This window comes from Pantherophis guttatus, chromosome 4 (assembly GCF_059756535.1).
Source record: "Pantherophis guttatus breed Tessera chromosome 4, ASM5975653v1, whole genome shotgun sequence".
Lineage (NCBI taxonomy): Eukaryota > Metazoa > Chordata > Lepidosauria > Squamata > Colubridae > Pantherophis > Pantherophis guttatus.
The window spans coordinates 140,692,073-140,710,744 of NC_142066.1; the positions used below are offsets into that span (position 1 = coordinate 140,692,073).

The 18,672-nt window shown below is 40.5% G+C and overlaps 2 protein-coding genes across 16 annotated transcripts in view; one reads left to right on the forward strand and one right to left on the reverse strand.

Annotated features, from left to right (window-relative positions):
* EPC1 (enhancer of polycomb 1) overlaps nucleotides 1–18,672 on the reverse strand; it is a 126,735-nt gene that overhangs the window by 58,289 nt on the left and 49,774 nt on the right. Inside the window, exons 1-2 of one of the 4 annotated variants that reach the window (XM_034402604.3) lie at nucleotides 12,501–12,654; nucleotides 11,578–11,791 (exon numbers count right to left, since the gene is read on the reverse strand). The gene's annotated coding sequence lies outside the window, so the exon portion shown is untranslated. Of the gene's footprint in view, nucleotides 1–11,577; nucleotides 12,107–12,500; nucleotides 12,655–18,672 lie in introns of those variants that run through there. The other 3 variants (XM_087892998.1, XM_087892997.1, XM_087893000.1) reach the window with 3 other exon arrangements.
* The window catches only part of CCDC7 (coiled-coil domain containing 7), a 292,932-nt gene continuing 278,648 nt past the window's right edge, over nucleotides 4,389–18,672 (forward strand). For all 12 annotated transcript variants that reach the window (XR_015734107.1, XM_087892982.1, XM_087892984.1 and 9 more), the window contains exons 1-2: nucleotides 4,389–4,445; nucleotides 7,225–7,297. The gene's annotated coding sequence lies outside the window, so the exon portion shown is untranslated. The remainder of the gene's footprint in view (nucleotides 4,446–7,224; nucleotides 7,298–18,672) is intronic.

Consider the following 18,672-nt stretch of genomic DNA (forward strand, 5'->3'; position numbering starts at 1 on the left):
CATGAAAACCATAAAATTATAATCATTTAAGACAGGATGTATATTTGAAATACAGTGACAATTATTTGTTTGCAAGGATAGCCTTAACAAGCCTGCTCCTAGGCCTGGTTAGAATAGCCAGCCACTAACTCTGAAAACTAGGAGATGGTATTTTATCTGAAGGGATACTATTCCAGAGTTGGGGATAGAAGTTACTGAAAAGGTATATTTGTTCTGCCTCTAAAGGAGGCAATCTCTAATTAAGGGAATACAGAAAGGGCTGCCTTGCTTATGTTATTGGACAGCAGATGTAATCAAGAGAAAGCAATCCTACAGATATCCAGGTCCTAAATCATAAAGGAATTTAAAGGAGACAGCCAGCTAGAAACCAGTGCAGCTCTTGAATTACAGGTGTTACATAGGTACCTCAAGATGTATGCTTTCATTCATTCATTACAACTGGTCCAGAGCTGTATTCTGGACCAATTGTAACTTCCAAATGCTTTTCAAAAGCTGTCCACATGGAATGCACTGCAGTAGTCTAACTGAGAGATGTCTTGGATGTAATAAGACAGTGTTTATGGCCTCTGAGTGAGGATTCCTGAAAATGGATGTAACAGCTTCTGTCTTGAGCATGAGTTGTCAAACCAAGTAAACCAGATATTTGAGCAACTGTAATTCTATTTATATACAGCTAAAGTTCTGCCTTTTAACTTCAGCTGGGCAAAACAATGTATTATAGTGCAATAATGTTTGAATCAAATTAACTCAAGTGGGCTAACTTTAAAAAATCAGGGACCCATTATCCCCATGGGACTGAAATTTTAAGAAAAGCATCTTAACACCAGATGTATTAGCAAGGTTGTAGCTGCTGCAGGTGCCACCATATGCTGCTGCAGCCAGGTGATCATGATTTCCAATGCTTCTAACCAGCTTCCCCCAAGCAAAGTCAAGGGAGAAGCCTGCAGGATATAGGAATTAACTTTCATTGCTTTTTTGCCCATCCATGTTCATACTGCTTCTTGGTTTAAGAAAATATCTCTGAAACAATGACCCAATGGTTCATGGGTTACCTAGTTTGGAGGAAAAATGGTAACTCAATGGAATCACCAGGGCTTCAAATCCATATTTCTGAAATTGAGTCTTACTCTAGAAAAGATGAAGACAAGAAACTCATAGCTGGATTATACATTTCAAACTTCTCATGGAGGCTTATATTAAGAATACTTCTCATTTAATAAAAATCCAATGCTTATAAATATTAAACAGTAGATATAGAGTTCAGAATAATCTGTAATATGTAAATTGCATGTATATTATATTAGATTTTTCCATTTTAAGAGTACCCAGGTTAGTTAGCAAAAGTAGAACTATCAAAACAAATATGGCTGATTATAAAAATCAGAATTCAGAAAGACTTAAGTGACAATATGGTGGCAAAATATTGATCGTAAGTCTCATTAAATTGTTATAACCATACATTTCTATAGAATCCACATTTCCTGCCCCATAAGCCACAATTGTCCCAAAAGTGCTTTTTCAGGAGGCAACTGGATTTCTTGTTTTTTCTTTAAAGACGTTTCGCTTCTCATCCAAGCTTCTTCAGCTTTAACTGGATGATGGGAATTTATATTTCTTGCAGACAGCTGGTCATCTGCATTTTTTTAGGCCATCTAGTGGTTTATCTGTGGTTTGGATCACAAGATCACCTGAATAGTGCATGTGGGTTTAGCGCAGAGGCCCTCAAATTATGGCCCACAGACCTAATACAACCTGCCAAAGACATTAATTCAACCTGCATGGGACCATGAGGCTACCCTGCCCACATCACCCTGTCCACCCGCCTTCTGCAGAGTGCATGCCTTACCTTCGGCAAGCTCCATGGGCTGGAATTGGAAGATGATGCCAACATTTTTGGCTGGTAGAGTGCTTCCGGGGCTGTGGAAGTCAAAAACGGAATGCAGGAGGCCCCGGAGTGCCTCTGTGTGTCCAGTTTTTGGCCAGCAGAATTGTTCTGGGGACCAGGGAGGTCAAAAATGGGATGCGCAAAGGCCCCAGAGGGGAAAACTGCATCCTCCACCCTCGCTTCTTAACTCGGGCTTCCTCTGTCCATCTGTCCCCAGACTCTGGGCGGGGATTAACCAGCGTGCTCCAAGTAGACAAGCAGCCACCACAGCCCTGGAGCTCCTGGCCCGAAAGAGGCTCCTGCAAGCCAGCGGGCACCTGTTGGTGAAGCGGGGCTGGCGAGACAAGAGTGAGCTAGGGAGCGGGCGCTCCAACAGTTGCCCCTGCTGCCTTCTTCCCCCCCCACCACTGCCACTTGGGTGCCCGCCCTTCTCCCACTCGGTAGTTCTGGGGCGAGGCTGCCTTCCTCTGAAGGATGTCTGTCTCCACCATTGGAGAGGGAGATGGGAAGGGCTGGCCGGCCAGTGGATCAGTGCTGCTGAGGCCCCATCTTGGGACTTCCTTGTCAGATCCGCTCCTAGAGATGCATGCCTGCCAGACATGCACAGCCCTTTCCCGAGCCTGTTTCGCATGTCCGAAGGGTGTGGGTTGGCAGGCAGGTGGGCCAGCTGGTGGAGGGGTGATGTGGGCAGTGCAGCCTCGCGGACCAAAGCAGCTGCAGAGAATCCAGGCGGTGGCAATATGTGCGTGTCGATGTGTGTCACACCCTTCAGATGCAAAATGAGCGGCATCTGCCAAGATGCAGGTAGTCTGGCAGCAGGGACTCTGCAACTGGCCCTCCAAGAAATAGGCATGGCGGTGGTGTCACTGGCACCAGCAGTGGGGGGGAGGCATGTGATGTGGACCACCGGACACGCCTGCTCCATCCCATGTGGCCGGGACAGGGCAGGTGGCTGCCTGACGCATCCAGCAGGCTGGACCACATGCGTCTCCCCGGTGCCTCTGCCTTTCGCTACTGCTGCCGCTGCGGGTGAAGACAAGGTAAGGAGGGTGTGGGGCAGTTGCTACCTACTCCATCCCATCTCTTCTGGCTTGTAGTTGGAGCGCAGGTCGCCGCTGGTCATCTCCTTGGCCCCCTCACAGGTCTTGCCCTTGGCCCGCATGTGGAGCATGTTCCTCTTGCAAGTAGAGATGGTAAAAGCACGCCCATTCCCAGGAGGCAAAAAATGGTCACACCCAGTTGGTCGCAACCACCCCGGCCATGCCCTCCCCCTAAATTGGTGCCGCTCACCCAGTCACATGACCACCTAGCCACGCCCACCTAGCTGGTCCGGCCTCCCAATAGTCTGAGGGAGCGTGAATTGGCCTGTTTAAAAGGTTTGAGGACCTCTGGTTTGGAGCCTTCTTGGCTGCAGAATGTTTTCTGTCCTGTGTACTTTCACTGTCCCTTTACCATCTAGTCAGAGCTGAAGAAGCTTCCTGGATGAGAAGTGAAACATGTTCAAAGAAAAAACAAAGTCCAGTTGCTTCCTGAAAAAGCACCTTTGGGAAAACCATGACCTGGATGACTTAAGAATCTCCATAGACCCCAAATCATACATTTTTATTCTGCACATTTGCAACATGCATTTCTTCTGAACTTGTCCTAGTAAATATATTTAATACATTTACTATGTGTTCAGGATTTTTTTTTTTTTTGCTTCAGACAAAAATACTGCTTTTCAAAAAAATGACAGTATTTGCAGTTAATTAACAGACTTATTACTGTGCTCAAATTTTCTAAGCTATCCTTTATTAACTAAACTAAAATAGCTAGGATTAGGACAAAATACTCATCCAAAATCTAACAAGCCAAATTAGATAATATATAAATCAGGCCAGTCTATCAAATATTCTCATGGCCAATACTGGACTGAGGTATAAACTTTTTATAAAATATTGGGAAGAAATATTGCCTGTCTAAAGGCATAATCCTATAAACCTTTTACAAACTTTTCCTACATTGACTCATTCCTTCCTGTAGTTATAAATTACTACAGCTGTAAAATATAAATTTTACAGCTGTAGTAGCACATGTATTTTAACTGAAGAATTATGAAAAATAAAGTATAAAAAAACTAAATTAGCCACAAATATGAAAATTAAATAATTATCTTAATAAAGAAATAGTATAATTTCACGTTCTTTAATCAAATTCCATAGTCGAATTCCATACTCATGTATATTTACTTAGAGGTCAATTATTTATAGTTTAGGCAAATTATTAAATTATGGCAATAACCTATTTACCGATGAGAGTTTTGAAGAATTGTTCAGAAACATTGATGGGTATGTCCACCTGCTCGATCCCACTCAAATGCATAATTAGCTAAAATAATTAAGAATAAAATTAATGTGTCTGAGTTGAGAGTGTGTCAGTAATAAACTGTAATGATGTCAAAATGACCTGTTGTGATGTCATCATGCAAATCATACAACTATGTCAATTGTATAATTAGGCCCTTGTCATTCAGTTTCCTCATATTCCCCCATGGATGCCCTTCCTTACAAAAGCAAATAAGGTTTGTTCCTACTTAGGAGTGCTACTTGTAAGCACAGCCAATACCTCTGAATGCAAAATGCTGATGAACATGATGAGTATTAATTTCATATCTATACCTTTGTTGGCTGTTATTAGCTATATGCTTGATTAGATGGGTCTGTTTTGGAACTGACAGTTTTAGTCAAGACTGGATAAGACCACTGCCTGTAATTGAAAAAAAGCAAGGAAAATATGCTTTAAGCTCAGGAAGAAAAGATGCTCCTATTCAGATTTGTTATTTCGCCACTTTTGTTCCATCTTTTCTAGCACTGAACTAAGCCTCAGCTTCAATAGTGATTTTTCTGTGTTTATCAGAACTACATTATACAATTAAATCAGTTCTAGTTAATACAGGGCACCAGCAGTATGAATTGTATAGATTGGTGCAAGAGTCCCAAAGGTGTTTTTTCAATAGGGAACTGGATGTTCTGGTTTTTCTTTGAAGACATTTCACTTCTCGTCCAAGAACCTTCTTCAGCTCTGACTGGATTGTGGGGAATGGAAGGATTTATATTTCTTGCAGACAAGCTGATCATTTGCATTATTTTAGAGAGTTGTTGAGGCCACTTGGTGGTTTATCTGTTTCCTCAAGATAACCTGAAGCAGGGGTGGGTTTCACTTACCTTTACTACCGGTTCACTCGTACTTGTGCGCTCGCTTTTCTCGCGCACCACTTCTGCGCATGCGCAGATCATATTTGATGACATCCAGGCAGGTGGGCGGAGGCTCCCGCCGCCGCTACCAGTTCGCCCAAATCAGAGCAAACAGGTAGCAACCCACCACTGACCTGAATAGTGTAAGTGGGTTTGGAGCCTTTTTTTGGCAGCAGGATGTTTTCTGTCCTATGCCCCTTCACCATCCAATCCAAGCTGAAGAAGCTTCCTGGATGAGAAGCGAAATGTCTTCAAAGAAAAAACAAAGTCCAGTTGCCTCCTGAAAAAGCACCTGTGGGAAAACCATGAGAATCTCCATAGACCCCCAAGTCATAAGTTTTTGTTCTGCGATTGCATTACTTTAGAGAGTTGTTGAGGCCACTTGGAGGTTTGTAGGTGTCCTCAGGATCACCTGAGTAATGCAAATGGGTAAGAGAGCCTTCTTGGAACTGCTGAAAGGACTGTGTTGTGGAGCTGTGCTTTCTGCAGGATGTCCAGTGACCTCTTGAAGCACCTTTGGAACAACCATGACCTGGATTACTGAGAATCTCCATAGACATTGATGCAAGAGGGTGATAATTTTCCCCTTCTACTTTTCATTTTAAATCTTAACTGAATTGATATGATAATATAGGTACAATGACTAAGGATTCAGTGATAACCAGAGAATCTGGTTATAGTCACAGTTAAGATATTTTTGTAGAAAAATTTCCTCATTTCTAACATGGCAGATACATCCAGAAATATTCACCAATTCATTTTTGCTCTAGTGTTCTCCTTTCCCTTAATTTATGTAAAGAGGACTATAATATATATATCCGTCTAAAATATATAAGGCTTTCTCTCCTAGATGGTGGAAGCTGAAAAGTACTGTATTCTGTGCAAATGATACCATCCAACTATAATTATCTATCTGGTCACTATTATAAAGATCTATTGCTTTTTCAACACTTCATCCCAATCTTGTTTTGGGGTACTAAGACATTATCTAACCTTTTAAAGAATCTTTATTGTTATCAATGTTTCTCAATTTCAAAATACATTTTGAGACAGTTAGTATTATTTAGGACAGACCTAGGCATTTTATGGTCCCAGGGAACATCCAGTCTTTGTTTACATCTGGCTCGCATGACATCAAGCAGAAATTAAAAATCATAGGTAAATAAGTACCAGTATATGCCATGCACACAAAACAACTACATTGCTATTTTTTTCAATTTACATATGTGCATGCAAATGCAACTTCACAGCCTATTGATTTGTACCTCTACAAAAGACCCAATTTCTCAGGTGGCCCGTTGGAAAAATTGCCTGCCCCTGATTTAGAAGACAGTGACCAACTAGAATAGTAATAATGAGAATACAATGCAACATAAAAGGAAAAAAAAAGCACAGACCTGGGAAAAGTACATGTCAAAGGCCAGCAGTTCTCTGTCTGGGGACACCTGGAGATCTCCGAGATCCTTTCAGGGGGTTTGCAAAGTCAAATAAATATTTTAAAAATTCTCAGTTTTAAATTCTAATATTGTACAGTAAATATTGAAAGATATAGATAGTGCACATAAACCAGATATTTGGAGTCAATCACTTTTAAGAATGTAAAGGGAATCTGAGACCAAAATGTTTGATAACCACTGGCATAGACATTACATTATTTGAACAATAAAAAAATTTCAGGCATGCTTAGCACATTGTAGCAATATAAAACAAGAGAGTAAAAGTTGAGATTCTTAGACACATTTGCACATTTCACTGTTGAAAATGGAGTTTTATATTTTTGGAATAAGGAATGATCCAACTAGTATAACATCTCGTAAAGTATTTGATGACTTAAATTAGATGTACCACGATTTATCACTCAAGTCATACGTATTTAGATAAGGAAACAAGCAACACAGGTTCCTTCAAATATCTCTACTACATCTACAACCATTTTGAACCCCACAATTTAATTGCATAGAGTTTTATTATTTATTATTAATATCATCCAATATTATTAATATGTTAGGAAATAAAATGTTCTTCAGAATTGAATAATAGAAAGGTAAATTCAATGGGAATATGCATATAAGAACCTTTTCAACCTTTCTACTCATCTCTGTACAGGAAGGGGCAGAAAGCTTCCTTTTGGACAGCATGGAGAGCCTGAAGCCACCTTCTCACAAGTATTTATCTGGAAGTAAGTTGAATGCAATGCAACTACCCTGTTTCCCCCAAAATAAGACATCCCCTGATAATAAGCCCAATTGAGCTTTTGAGTGCATGGCAATCAAGCCAAGCGCTTATTTCAGAGTTCAAAAAAATATAAGACAGGATTTTTGGGGAAACATGGCATCTTCTGAGAAAATATGAAATTAATTTACAGATACTTTTGATTCAGTTAATAGTGAAAATGGAACTATAAGTTGAATATACAAAGGGCTACAATCCTGCATTATGAGTTATTGGATTAAATCACCAAAAATATTAGTCAAAGTGCGAAGTCCATGGCACAAGTGCCATTCTGACCCTCTAATTGTAATGCCTGAGGAGATATGCTAGATGGATCCATCTGTAGGTCTTTTCTTTCATTCTGCCTTAAACTGAAATATCTATAACTAGTTATTTTGAAATGACAATTGAGGATAACCTACTTTTTGTTATTTATTATGCTACGTCACACAGCAAAACAAAATGGCATCTTTTCAGCATCAGTTGTTCATTTTACCAAATCAAGTATTAATAGTCTTTGAAGCATTCCTTGAATTAAGACTTCTGTCAATTTGATTCAGAAAATAAAAATTGGCTGTTATTCAGAAAAAAGTATCAACAAAGAGTAACAATAGTAACTAGAATTTTGCAATACTAAAAATTCAAAAACTGTAATCTGTCTAGAAATATTAATGCAGTAAGATAATTTTTTCAAATGTTTTTAAATTACAAATCCTGTTCTGGGATTTCAGATATGTGCAGACTCATTTGTGGTTATTCAGAAGGAAAGCTAAACTTTTATTTCAAAATGCCATGAAAGGTAGACCATAGAAACCTAAAGTTTAAATTAAATTCTGCCCAAGCAGAAGTTTCACTTCCTAGATTTTTTATTTATTTTTTTTGCCATCTATAGAATATATACCTTAACGCAATGGTTCTCAACCTTTCCACAGACTCCCCTTTCCCTTTAAATACCTTTTGTGGCCAGGGACCGCAGGCACAGACCCCCAAGACTTAACTCAAGATTTGAATTATAACGTTTCTTCAAGTCTTCGTGGACCCCCTTTGATGACATCACAGCCTCCCAGGGGTCTGCACACCAGACTGAGAACCACTGCCTTAAAGTATAATTTAACACAGCTTTTTAAAGACCACTTTTCTCATTTTTATGTTAGCTAGTTTTTAATGCTTTTTAAGTTTCTAGTCCTTTTCAATATTTTTTTTTTTGCCTTCCAGTAATTTTCACTATTTAGTTTTGCAAATTGGTTTACTTTATGCCATTTTAGTCATACCTCTCTTTGAAAAAACCACCCACAATTATACATTAGAACTGTCTGTGTTAAGTACATTTTCTGATCTGATCATTCATCGTCCTATCAATCTTACCGCACTTTATGCATCCAGAGTCAGTTTAATAATTTCCCCTCTTCATTCTTATCATCACAAGTGTAGCCGCCATGTCAGTTATAATCTCTACATCATACAATTCAGCCTACATGATGTAAAACAATGCAAGAGTAACTCAATGATTTATTTATGAAGTAATAAACTAGACAAATTATTTCTTCAACTCTATTTGCTAGTAAGTCTAGCTTTTCTACTATTCCATCTGAAAAAAAAAAGGAATTTTAGCATTATATCAGTCAAGGGTCTATTAATTGTACTTTAATGAAATATCTTAAAAATCTGATTTAATTCATTTATGTATGAGTTCATATGTATGAACATATTCCACATTAAGTTGTTTTATCTTACTGGTCAGTATTTGTCCAGTCATTAAAAAGTCTCAATTCCAAATGTTTTGCAATCCTAAAAGCTAATAATTTTTAAAGGATTTAACCGTTAGTAAACCTCTTAAAAAACCTTGTGATTTAAAAACATAAAAAACATAATCAACAAGTAAATGTATCTTTCTCATATATTAAGCTGGACTGTCTGAAGATTTAAAGCGTATATGGTACAGGTTTAACAAAAAGCAAAATTCTCTCTTTTGTACAATATATGTCTGAATGCAATCCTTTCTATCAGGATGCATACAGAATGAGGAGTGAATAGAAATCTCTACCTCAACCTGGATAACAACTGGTTTTCCAAAGCCAAACATTTAAACACCATTTTTCCCAATAATTGCTATACAAGCTGCACCCATATATTAAGGTAGCTGTTCACTGTATGGTGCAATCATATGCTGCACTGCCACATTTTATTGAGATGGAAGCTGCATGAGTTGCATTCCTAGATCTGTAAGAGAACATCCATGATTGGTCTTTTCAAAGAGCCATTGTTATTATATAGTGAGGCCATAATCAATGAAAGCATATTCTGCTTAGTAGAAATAATTGTTATTCATATATTTAAATATAGATTTAATAAACTAAATAGGGAACTAAACCATATAAATTCTTATGTTACAATTTAGTTACATGTTTTAACTAAGAATAACGTGTTTTAACTAATATTAACTCTGAAACACTCAAATACATTCTACAAGGTGCCATTTAATCTGTAAATAAATATTGCTTCAGTTTCAAGAAAAATCTATTTTGGAAGGACATGTTTAATGTCAGCTACTATTTTTCTACCTACACAATATCCTCTGTTTAAAAGTGTCTTCTATAAAACTTATATAAATTATTCAAAGAACTTCACATGAACTACACTGAGAAATTCAAAAGAAAAAATAAAAATAATTCCTTCCTTCCCCATACTTTAATAGATTTATTAACCTGTTGCATTTTCCCAGATATTTTGATCAGTTCAAATTATATAATGTAAATCCTTTTACTTTATGAATTGTTCATGTATAAATGCATCTTTGCAGCTTTTTTATCTTTTTGTTTATACTATGTAAATTTACAAATGTTTGCAGCAAACAGATATTTGATTCTTAATATATGTATCTAACTATGTATATATGATTTTATGTAGACACAAAACTACTTAATTTTTAAATTTATATATTTGTCTTTTTCAGCTTCTATTCTTAATTAAAGCATACACTATCTACAGAACATTTAAAAAATACACACTTTTTTTAAAAAAGCCAATCCCAAACTGTTATTTGATATGTTTTTTTTTACTTTTTTAAACAAAAAAGAAAGGGTTTAAGACTCTGCCAAGTATTATGAAAAACACTTATCTGATAATGAATCTTTAACACAATAAAAACAGTCACTTTCTACAGAGGATATAAAATTGGTTTTAGCTACTAGAAAATCTTTTTTAAGAAAAGATAAAACCATGACTAAATAATGAATTAGTTCTCCACATACCTTGGATTTTTTAAAGCAAGTAACAAAAATCCAAACCCTGCCTCTAGTCTCACAGAACAACAAAGGACTGTGACGACACCTCTGTTATGCTATACACTGAACTTCCAAGTATATTGATTATTGCATATACTGTACATGATCCAAACTATAATGCATGTATTAATATTTAAAGCTGGGTTTGTTATAAGAAAAAAAGAAATTATGATACAATAGATCAAATCTTGCCCCACCTTTCTCTGCCCCCCCCTTTTCTTGGTGAAACGAACATAAATTGTTTAGGAGCACCACAGCGCCACCAACACAGATCAATACAAAACAAAAAAGATTTCCTACTGTGTACAAATGAAAAAAACCCCAGAAAAATGCCCAAAATTACAAAATGTCTCATAAATGAATCTTCTCAAAGGGACACGGACACTTGAATGCAGCACCATCATTCATATTTTTTATGGAAAGGTTTTAAAGCAAGTAACAAAAAAAAAGAGCCGATTGGGGAATAAAAGGCCAATATTTAGTAACAGACATAACTTAATGTAAATCCTGCTATATCAATCTCTTCCTTCATATATTAAGGGCAGTTTTCAACAATCTAATTTAAGAAGCCTTTCCCAATTAATCTCAAACTCAAATAAACTAAAGCACATTTCTTTATCAATATACTTAGTTCCTCTTTTGTAAAAATATATGTTCTGTTCCGGACACAATTATCCACCCTGGAGACTCAGACTCCAACTCCACCTTGAAAAGATCTCTGTTGTTGGCAGTTCCATCAACGACTCAAGTACAGGGGTCTAATTTATTCACCATAAAGACAGTAACACAATTGTTCTTAATGGTCAAAATAAAGACCCAACCTTTGTCATAATAATTAAAAAGCTCTCATATTTGAAAGGAAAAAAATCTACATTTGGTTCATACATGTAAGAAATATTTCGACGTTTTTTATGCGTGTTTGTGTATGTGTGTGCGTATGTGTGAGAAGGATTAGAAAACTTACCTCGAAAGGAAGCAGCCAGCTGCCTTTTCCCGATTGGAACGAAAGTCTGTGTATAGTTTCTCGCTTGCAATCAACCAGCTGCAGGCAGCGAAAGAATCATCCAACATCTTTAAAAATCTTTGCAAATGAAAATATAATCTCCTTCCCATGGTCGGCAGCCGCTTCCGAAGGTTTTTTCTCCATATCTGGCGAGGTGGGGGGGATTCGAGTAAACCTGAGAAATATCCAAAGATTAAAAGCAAAGGCAGCAGGAGCCAGAAGACTCTGGGGTTAACAACTTTGTAATGGCAAACAGACGCGTTCTGATTGGTTAGGAGGGCAGTGTCCCTACACAGTCTGCACTATCCCCCGCCCCCCTCTTCTGCAGCCTGGAAAAAAATGCAGAAATGCAGTGTGCCATTTTATACAGTCTTTTAAAACACACCCCAACGCAACCAACCACCAAATGCCCAGGCTTTGTATTTGGGGATTCTACCGAACAAGAACTCAAAACCTTTTCTAAGTCTCCTTCACATGATCAACTGTCCTTGATGGGCGGGTGTGGGGGGAGATTAGCTGGGGGGGTATAGAAAAGCGCGCGCATCCACCCGCACGTATATACACACACACCCCAGAGCCCCTCAATTTCCACATAGAGATTTGGGTGTTTTTCTCTTCCCACTTTAAAGATTTATTTATTTTTTATGTTCAACTAAGAAACGCTTTCACTAATCTTGTTACCTTCCCTACCACGTTGCCTAAGCGCCTGGTGAAATCTAAAGCGGACCCACAAATGCTTTGCAGAAAGATACGCCTCCTAAAATAATCTGCTGGGTTTGAAACAAAATCTAAGAGTTGATACTGAGAGGTTACCCAAGGAGCAAGAATGGGGGGGGGGGAGTTTCCTTCATTTTCCGCCTCGCCAAGCGTTATTCTGTACCTACCGTCATAGAGACCTAAGGATGTTCATTTCAACAGAAACATCCTTTGTAATAGGCATCATTCTTCCACAAAGACTATTTAAAAACCCCTCCTTATACTGACTGACAGAATTCGACCATGCTGCCCACAAACAAAATGGCTGTGGCACTGAGTTCCTTTGGATCCTCCCACTGTGCCCCTCTTCCCCCCCCCCCCATACACACGAACACACCCTTCTCGTGGCCTCTGCGAAAGGGTAGAAAGCCCAAAGAAATCAGAACCCGAAGTACAATGGACGTTCGAACTCCCCTTGTCATCGGAAAGGGCAAGGGACTCCCACAAAGCCTTCCCCTAGCTGCAAAGAGCCCTTCTTCAAAAACAGCCGTCAATCATCAAGACTCTACAGGCGATGTAATTTGAACTTCCTGCTTTACATATGTATAAAGTCTTTCACCTACGTCGGCAGGCTTTTCAATTAAGAGTGCTAGGAAATTTGATAACCCGAGTCTCGATTTGTGAGCTCAATCAGGTACTTGGCTGCTGTGAGAGCTGGTAAAAAAACGTAAATGAAATGCTTGGTCTAACAAAGGAAGAACCAAGTGGCAAATTCGACAAATTCAATCGTCTCTTTTCACTTTTTTCGAATAAATATTTACAAGGCAGGTGATTTAGTACTCTGGAGACAGGGATACCTGATCATTTAATTTTTTTTAAATGTTATTGTACACATTCCATTTGCAGTTTGACATTTAAAAAGAGCCAATCCTAAATGTTAGAATTGCTATATAAATACAGATACCTTTATTCCTAGTTTCCACACTAGGATTTAAGTAACTTTGAGACCGGCCTGACAAATGCCCATCATTCTGACATTCCTGATTTTAGAGCTCATTCTCACTTTTCTTGCACTGGCTTAAATGGGCTGCTTGCCATTTGTTCACAGGTTCTCATCACCAAGCCTCTGTCTCAGTACTGTATTGCCACCAAAGCAGCCTGAAGCTGGATTCAATGAGGCAAGGAGGAGGAGCCTAAAGGAAGATGATAAAGTGCAGGAAAATCACTTTGTCCAGGCTCTAGACGTCCCTGGCCATTTCTCTTTTGCATGCCACAGAGATTAGAACTTCCTGACATTTTATTTGATCAAGTGATCAATAAATAAGAGGCCATAGAATAAGAGGCCTCTCTTTCTTTCAGCCTAGCATTGCTAGAGGGATACATGCCAATAAACTGATTTTCCTTGTTGGAAGAAACATCCTTCTGGGTTCTGCTCCAAGTGGGGAAAAAGACACTGGAAACATAGAGACTGCTTGGAAAGATGGTCTAATGGTGGACAGGATCACATGGCTTGAGTTCCTGAACAGAAAAGGGCAGATACAGTGAGTCCCTGGGTTTTTATGCTCTCCCTGGCTCTGAACTTCCTGGGGCCCAGAAAGAGTATCCTGATTGGTTGTCAGACTCCCAGGGGGTGGGGGTCTTAGCTAGCCTTGCTGGCTGATGGTCACATGTGCTTCCCAGGTCACATGTGGTAAATTTCTGCTGCTTTTGTGTAGAGGGCTAATCCTATCTTTGTTGGATCTTTGGCAATTCCTACTATGGCTCTGCCTGAAGGAGGCAGATCTTTGTTATGTAGAATAGACTGGCCCAGGCCTTAATGGCCCATTGGCAAAGGGTGGGGGGCAGGAAGGTGGGAGCAGCTTTGTCTGTAAAATATGCTTCTCCATTTCTCATCCAGGGAAATATAATATTCTGCCTTTTTCATATTTCCTAAAATATTTCACTCTTCCAGGAAAGGGGTGGGTGCTAACTTCCTACATCCTGATACAAATTGATCTGAAATATGTATCCTTTGAAGTACTTCTGACTTGGGTCATCAATTAAACAGGCAGCCTTAACAGTGGCCTATTATATTTCTCATTTTTATTCCAGATTGTATTATCAGATTTTAAATCTTAATTTTAAATGGGAGTTCCCCTAAAATCTTTTCATATATTCTCATAATATTTAATTCACAACTGTAAAATTATGTTAATCAAATATTTGATTCTTTACACATACTTTTGTAATGGATCTGTTTTGGAAAATAGGGAGGATCAACAACATGGTACCCTTGAGATGTCTGGGATTACATCTTTCATAACCTGGACCAATCGAAATCCATACAATGCTTACTCAAGGCTTTAATAGTTGTGTGCCATTTCTTACAGAACCTTCTAACATTCATTCTTATTCTGTTCTATTTCTTAATGATCCAGATAAGTGTATTTCAAATCTGGTAACTTCAACTCCTGGAATTCCCTAGCAAGCGTGTTCCTTTGAAATAAATAAAGTAAATATTCACCAAGTGTTATTATTTGAATATAAATTAAATATAAGAGAATTCTTAGAGTTTTGTGAATAGGTAACATCCTAATGAGTACAAATAAAATAAAAATAGGATTCCCTGCAGTATATTAACATTGTCAGATATTCTTCTTACTATTGAATTTCTATGGAGCATCTCCCATCTTTCCAAATAGCCTTTACCTTATGTTTTATGGATTCTTAACTCAATTTCTCTGTACCAGGGATGACCATTTTTATTTAGGTTGGTTTCCAAATTAATTGGTGGACTGGAATTACAAATGTCATACCAGATCCACTCATCAAAAATAAGAGATAGGGATTTTGATAGATTACTGAGTAATTTTTTAATTTATTAAAATAAGGCAAAATGGTACAACAAGGGAAAATAAGTGTATTACTAAAAGAAATATTATTGATGCTCCAAGATATGCAGGAAACTATAGGGCAGTGGTTCTCAACCTTCCTAATGCCGTGACCCTTTAATACAGTTCCTCATGTTGTGGTGACCCCCAACCATAAAATTATTCCTAAAGCTATTGAAAATATGTGTTTTCCGATGGTCTTAGGCGACCCCTGTGAAAGGGTCATTCGACCCCCAAAGGGGTCCCGACCCACAGGTTGAGAACCACTGCTATAGGGAGATAAAGGAATTGATACATGACATAGTTGTGAGACCAGAAAACTATGAGCAAATGACATTGAATAATGAACATGAAATCCAGGAAATAGAGGAGTAAATAGAAAGAACAGAAGAAAGGACAGGAGAGGAAAAACAACAAATGATACTAAAAGATAAAAAGGAAGAGATAGCAAAAGCTTATGAAATAGAAACTACACTTTAAGACTATCAAGAGCCTGATAGTATAGTGGACTAAAGCACTGTTATTAACATCTGCTGCTTGCAATTACTGCAAGTTCAAATCTCACAGGCTCAAGGTTGACTCAGCCTTCCATCCTTTCAAAGGTAGGTAAAATGAGGACCCAGATTGTGGGGGCAATAAACTGACTTTGTATAAATATACAAAAGTATGAAGGCTATTGCTTAACACATTGTAAGACGCCCTAAGTCTACAGAGAAGGGCGGCATATAAATTAAAGCAAAAAAAAAAAAAAAGACAGGCATCCTCAAACTATGGCCCTCGGGACAGATCCGGCCAGCCAAAGCCATTAATCCAGCCCGTATGGGACCACGAAGCTGCCACACCCACATCGCCACACCCACCTGCCGGCCCCCACCCTTTGGCCACGGGAAGGGCTTAGGTTTGCGAGGGCCGGCAGAGTGCTTCGGGGGGGCGGGGGAGGTCAAAAAAAAGGGGGGCAAAGGCCCCGGAAAGTGTCCACGTGCCCTGTTTTTGGCTGTCAGAGCGGTTCTGGAGGGTGCGGGGGAAGCCAAAAACGGCCCATGCCTTTTGCCAGCCGAGGAAAGAACTCTTTCCTCGGCTGGCAAAAAAGATTTGCCAGGGAGTTCAGTCCACTGTCGCTCCTCTGGGGGAGAGGAACTGAAGGGTCCCAACAGAAGAGCTTGCGCCTGCTGCGTAATTACACCACGTGATGCTTTGTGGAGGCAGCTTTGCTCAAGCGGGGGTGGGAGGTGGGTTTCAGCTGTCACAACCTTCTCCTGACTGTTTCTTCATGGACCAAGGGGGGAATCTTTGCTTGCCTGGAAGGTCAATTTTCTCTGGCAAAGGTAAGGCAATTTGAGTTTGGGAGAGATTTGGGGCTTGGAATGAGAATCAATCAAGAATCAGGTGAACCTCCCTCCTTTCTGTGGATCTGCACAATGTGGGATTCTTTGAACACTCTTACCCCCATTTCCGCTTCTCTCCTCGCACTGCTTCACAGCTCTGGTGGAAGGGCTGGCAGTTCCCCAATAGGGCTCCCCAGAGGGTGATGAACCTGGAGCAAAAGTAGAAGAAAAAAAGGCTGCGCCATGCAGAGAAAATGTCAGCGCGCATACACCATTCTCTTCTGGGGCTTCTGGATTTTTTGCGCTTCCTGATCTTCCATGTGGGACAGATAGAAATGGGGGGTCCCTGCACCTTTACGACCGATGGACTCCAACTCTCAGAATTCTCAGGGCTATGAAAGAATTAGGGCTGAAGCCAAACCGGGGGTGAGGGTGGGATATAACAAGAAACATTCTGTCAGAATGTTCAAATGCACAACAATCCACTTGTAACAGCTGGATTTCTTCACTCTTTTTTTGGGGGGCTGTTCAGCCCTGCTGCCCCCTCAAATCTTTCATTATGGCTATAGGAGCCATCAGGGTAGCACTACAAGTGGACGCACATTCAAATATTCTCCCCCTCCCGTATTAAGGCGAAAGTTCTTTTGCATAGTCCCCCCCACCCCCCACTGATAAAGAGCGGGACTTGTTGGCCTTTGTTCTAATGATCGGGGGAGGATGCTAGACTGAGGCTTCAGGAAGTCCTGGAGGGCAGATTCCAAGAAGGATGGAAGAAGTTGGAACACACACATCCCCCTCCCCTCCCCTCCATTAGATAAAATGTACTTTCACTCATAAACTCATCCTTCATTCCAGAGTTATCCAGATCGGAGATGTGGAGTTAGTTAAATGGGGGCAGGGTGGGGGTTGTTCAAAGAATTCCACGTTGCACAGATCCACAGAAAGGAGGGAGGGTCACCTGATTCCTGATTGATTGTCATTCCAAGCCCGAAATCTCTCCAGGATTCTGGGTAGACTGAACGCGACCACATGTTTGTTGGACCTGTGTCCCTCCTGGTTAGTGCTGGCTTCTCGGGAGGTGACACGAGGCTGGCTCCAGGGGATTATAAATGCTTCATTGGGTGAGGGTGACTTCCCCGCCGCCTTGAAAAAGGCGGTGGTGAGGCCTCTCCTCAAGAAACTTTCCCTGGACCCGGCAGTGTTGTCTAATTATCATCCGGTCTCCAACCTTCGCTTTGTGGCGAAGGTTGTTGAGAGTGTGGTTCCGCGACAGCTCCCCCAGACCTGGATGAAACGACGTATCTGGATCCGTTCCAGTCGGGTTTCAGGCCTGGGTACAGCATGGAAACGGCATTGGTCGCATTGGTTGATGATATCTGGAGGGCTCGGGACAGAGGTTGCTCCTCTGTCCTGGTCCTATTAGATCTCTCAGCAGCTTTTGATACCATCGATCATGGTATCATGCTGCACCGGTTGGAAGAGTTAGGGGTGGGGGGCACTGTATTGCAGTGGTTCTCCTCCTTTCTCTCCGACCGGTTGCAGTCTGTGTTGGCAGGGGGGCAGAGGTCGACCCCGAGGCGCCTCATATGTGGCGTGCCACAAGGATCGGTCCTCTCGCCCCTTCTGTTCAACATTTATGTAAAGCCGCTGGACGAGATCATCCGTGGTTTCGGGGTGAAGTACCATCAGTACACTGACGATATTCAGCTGTACATCTCCACCCCTGACCACCCCAACGATGCCCTTGAAGTGATGTCCCGGTGCCTGGAGGCCGTGCGGATCTGGATGGGGAGAAACAGGCTCAGGCTCAACCCATCCAAGACCGAGTGGCTATGGTTTCCGACATCCCGATATAGTCAGTTGGTGCCATCACTGACTATTGGGGGCGAATCGCTGGCCCCCATGGAGAGGGCTCGCAACTTGGGCGTCCTCCTGGATTCACGGCTGTCTTTAGAAGACCATCTGACGGCCGTGACCGGGAGGATTTTTAATCAGGTTCGCCTGATTCGCCAGTTGTGTCCCTTTCTGGATCGGGACTCGTTACGCACGGTCACTCATGCCCTCGTCATTTCCCGCCTGGACTACTGCAACGCTCTCTACATGGGGCTCCTCTTGAGGAGCACCTGGAGGCTCCAACTGGCGCAGAGTGCGGCCGCGCGCATGGT